This window comes from Octopus bimaculoides, chromosome 6, assembly GCF_046866305.1.
Source record: "Octopus bimaculoides isolate indiv1 chromosome 6, ASM4686630v1, whole genome shotgun sequence".
NCBI lineage: Eukaryota > Metazoa > Mollusca > Cephalopoda > Octopoda > Octopodidae > Octopus > Octopus bimaculoides.
This window is the reverse complement of record NC_142933.1, coordinates 20,316,532-20,321,538: the sequence shown is the minus strand read 5'-3', so window position 1 is coordinate 20,321,538 and position 5,007 is coordinate 20,316,532. Positions and strand designations below refer to the sequence as shown.

Below are 5,007 nucleotides of genomic sequence, written 5' to 3'. Positions count from 1 at the left end.
ACATACATACATACATACATACATACATACATGCACACACATACACACACACACAGACACACACATATATTTATATATATTTATATATATATATATATATATATATATATATATATATATATATATATATATATCTATATAAACATATATATATATGTATACTTATATACTTTATGTACACACACATATATATAGAAAAATAGCATAAGCAAATATATTTATATATATATATATATATATATACACACACATACACACACGCACACATACACATACACACACACACAACTCTATTATGCTGACAAAAGACTGATTTTTTGGTGCTCTCTTTTAGACACGGGAATTGTATAAATATTCACATGCTTTAATTATATACTGGTTATACTGCGTTGGCCAACTATACTATACCATACAATACAATAGTATACTATACTATTGTATTGTATACTACACTGCACTACACTACACTATACTATATTATACTGTAGTATAATATACTATACATACATACAAACATATAATATATATATATATATATATATATATATATATATATATATATATATATATATATATATATATATATATATATATATGTGTGTGTGTGTGTGTGTGTGTGTGTGTTCGTGTGTGTAATCAGTATACGTACAAGTATTGCTTTACTGCTAAAATACTTTTTCTGTGTTTTCCGTACGGAAAAGAATTACATTTGGATATTTCTTGGTGCAGGAAAACGGTAAGTTTAGAAATCCGTTTATTTGAATATATATATATATATATATATATATATATATATATATATATATATATATATATATATATATATATATATATATATATACAGTTCTATATTTAAGAGATGAGGAATTATTAACATTATTTACATTATTTACATATCAGCCGAAACGTTGTGTTAACAACAAATGTAAATAATGTAAATAATGTTGATATATATATATATATATATATATATATATATATATATATATATATATATATATATATATATATATATACATATATATATATATATATATATATATATATATATATATCTTATTTACATCTATTTAATGCTATTGCCATCTTTTTTACATTTAACTTGTATGTAATTATTATTATTGTTATTATTATTGTTGTTGTTATTATTATCATTATTATTATTATTATTATTATTATTATTATTATTATTATTATTATTATTATTATTATTATTATTATTATCATTATCATTATTATTATTGAAGTAATTTTATTATTATTATTGTTAAAGATGATGATGGTCTTATCGTTGGTGTTGCTGCTGTTGGTATTTTAGTTATTAAGGCGCTGGACCAGTAGAATCGTCAGTTAGCGCGACGGATAAAATGCTTAGCGCTATTTCTTTCGTCTTTACGTTTTGAGTTCGAACTCCGCCGATGTCAACTTTGCTTTTCATCTTTTCGGGGTCGACAAAATAAAGTACTAGTCGAATACCGTGGTTGATGCAATCAGTTTGCCCCCTCACCCAAGTTTGCAGGTTTTGTGCCTATGGCAAAAGCGATTATTATTAATATTTTTGTTGTTGTTGTTGATGATGTTTGTGCTTTTAGTACTATTAGCGTTGATGTTGCTGTCATTAAGTGTTGGATTGATAGAATCGGTTGAGCGTCGTAAAAAAAAAAAAAAAAAAAAACTTAGCAACATTTCTCCTGACTCTTTACGTTCAAATTCAGTCGAGGTCGACTTTGCCTTTCACCGTTTCGGGGTCGATAAATTAAGTACCAATTAAACATGGATTCGCTGTAAAAATAGGTGGACCTGCACCAAAACTTGAAACCATAATAATAATTATTATTATTATCTTTGTTGCTGTTATTTTTGCTATTGCTAATGATGATAATGATGTTCTTTTTGTTGGTGTTGACGTTGTTGTTGATGTAATTATAGCACCGATTGGTACAATCGTTAGAGGGTCGGAAAAAATACTTGCCGGCTTTTCTATCGGATCTTAAGGCTCTGAGATATAATCCCAGCGTGGTCGATTTTGCTTTTCATCCTTATAGTGTCAATGAAAAGAAATCCAAGTCAAGTATTGAGGTAGAGTAAGTGACTTACCCCTCTCCTTAAAAACTGCCGGTTCTCCTGTGCTAAAACTTGAAACCATTTCAAATTCCGCCGAGTTTGACTTTGCCCTACATTCTTTCGGGGTCTATGAAGTAAATACTGGCTCAACACTAGGCTCATTGTAATCGACTAACTCCTGCCATCAAAAACTTCAAAGAAGCCACCACCATCATGATGATCATCACCATGATCATCGGGATTATTATTATTATTATTATTATTATCATTATCATTATCATTATTATTATTAAGGCGCCGAGCTGGCAGAATTGTTAACACGCCGGGAGAAATTCTTAGCAGCATTTCGTCAGTTTTCTCGTTCTGAGTTCAAATTCCGCCGATTTCGACTTTGCTTTCATCGTTGGAGGACAATAAAATGCGTACCAACTGAGCACTACTGCTGACGTAATCACCTTAACCCCTTCCTCGGTACATACTGGCCTTGTACCAAAATGGGAAACCATTATTATTATTATTATCATTATTGTTATTATTGAGTTGAATTCTCAGAAAAGTTATTGAACTTTTCGTTTTGCTTTCAAATAGCGCCGCGGTCAACTTTGCCTTTAATCATTTCGGGGTCTGTAGAGGGCAACCCTCAAAAAGCTAGCCGGGATCATAAATTTGCGTTCAGTGTAAAGAACAAATACTAATACCAAAATGCTTGCAGTGGGATCGAACCAACAACCACGTGGTTGCAATGCAGGCCTTGTTAACCGTGCAGCCATGCTTGCATCCATTGGTGTATAGTATAGTTAATCTTTGTTATATTATTATTCAAAATGAACATGTATAGTTGTTATTTTGGTTAAGGGAACTAGGGTTAAGGGGAAAAGTCTTGTCAAAACTTTTCATTAAGATATAAACTTTTATCAAAGTAATTAAACAAACGATATTTGAAGTCTCTTAACTGGCAACATAATACGTGTAGAAAATGACAGCTAAATTTATATATTGACTTATGTTGGTGAAGGCACGTGGCCTAGTGGTTAGGGACTTTCGCTCCCAATCGTGAAATTGTAGTTTCGATTCCTAGACCGGTAGTGCGTTGCGTTCAGCACCGAAAGCTACAGCGAAGAGAAGAAGCGCATTGTGGTTAGCGGTGTGTGACAACATCTGATAGTTTGGTCAATACAGTCGCAATCAACCAGTGATTATAGATTATATCGCCGTTGGCGTTAAGTCGTATCCGAGTGGCAAATCTGTAGAAGAGGTTGGACCCCTTCATCTTGATGGAAGCGAAGGGTCTCGGTGCCTGAATTAACAGTTCAGGCCAAGGGTAGTGTAGAAGGCATTTATCAAAGGGGAGAGTTTGTGGGGGTCAAGGAAAGGAAAATAGCACTGATCTCTCCCTCTTGATGTCTGTTATTTTCCATCAGGTCTGTTCCGTCGAAGATGACATGCGCCCACTTTGATTGTGTATATTAAACCAAACACCCTCGCCCCCTAAAAAACAGAAAATATACAGAAGCCAAAAACAGAAAAAGACAAAAACCAAAATAAAAAAAAAACAAAGAACAAACAAACATACACACTAAACAAAAAAAAAAACCTACAATAATAATAAAAAAAAACAAAAGAAAACATAGCAAAAAGAAAAAAAAAAACCTAATGTTCACTGTTTCGAAACAGTCAACTGACAAAATGTTCAAATAAGCTATTAACTGAAATTTATTGTTTTCTATAACATTATTCCGTGAATTATATCTTTTCTTTTCCTGTTACACTTCTGGATGACTTAGTTATTCTCACACCTTTATGCTTTCATCCTAGTTTCAATAATTTTCGAGGGATGACTTATGACTAAAAATCTACCGTTTGATAAGTTTTATTTCTACAGTAAATTACACAACAGATTACATCTTAAATTATAACGTTCAAATACAAAAAACAAAAAAATAAAGAAGAAATAAAAATAAAAAAGGAAAAGAAAAGGGGTAAAGCAGCAGAAGTTAGAAGGGGGAGGCGTGTTTGTGCATTTCGGTATTGACATCAATCTATCTATCTATCTATCTATCTGTCTGTTTGTCTGTCTGTCTGTCTGTCTGTCTGTCTGTCTGTCTGTCTATTTTTCTGTCTATCTATTTGTCTATCTAACTATCTACCTGTCCCAGTCTTTCTCCATCCACTCCCTCTGTTTGAATATATGTTAGCATATACAAGCATATGAGTGCCTGTGTGTGTGTGTGTTCGTGTGTGTGTTTGTGTATGTGTGTGTGGTGCTATGTGCTTTGTGTACATGTCAGTGGGAAAGCGAGAGAGACGGAAAGATAGATAGCTAGAAGGAGAGAAAGAGAAAAAAAGAGAGAGAGAGAGAGAGAGAGAGAGAGAGAGAGAGAGATAGATAGAGAGAGAGAGAGAGAGAAAGGACAAGAAAGGCCCAATCGTTAGGGCGTTGGTTCGACTGTCATGGTTGCATTCTTAGAACAGGTGGTGCCCTCTGTCAATTCAAATTCTTGCAGTCTACACAGCTAAAAATAAGTACCGACTTTCTTTCCCGCAAACTATCTCAAGCTTAATGTTCCGCTGGGCCATGGCATATAAACCTTGGCTATCTCTGCTTCTGACTACATAGATACACACAAGAACGAAAGCGTCATACACGTTATCAAATGGTACTTGCTTCGAAGTAATGGCTACTCGTGTGTGCATATATATCTATATGTGTGTGTGTGTGTGTGTGTGTGTGTGTGCGTGTGTATAGATATATATATGCACACACACACACACACACACACACGCACAAATTTGTTGCGATCGTTAGCCTGCGGTTATGCCGGGACACATTCTTCAAATGATCTGTTGATCAATTCGACCCCATTATTAGAAGAAAATTCTAACACACCGGCAAGTTACAGGACATAAAGAAAAACAGCAGCAGTTGTTAGTCGGTGAGAATCA

The 5,007-nt window shown here is 33.3% G+C and overlaps 1 protein-coding gene across 6 annotated transcripts in view; it reads left to right on the top strand.

The window, feature by feature from the left end:
• The first annotated feature begins 564 nt into the window (after positions 1-564).
• Positions 565-5,007, top strand: part of LOC106872923 (G protein-coupled receptor dmsr-1-like) — a 477,534-nt gene continuing 473,091 nt past the window's right edge. For all 6 annotated transcript variants that reach the window (XM_089353535.1, XM_089353538.1, XM_089353536.1 and 3 more), the window contains exon 1: positions 565-736. The gene's annotated coding sequence lies outside the window, so the exon portion shown is untranslated. The remainder of the gene's footprint in view (positions 737-5,007) is intronic.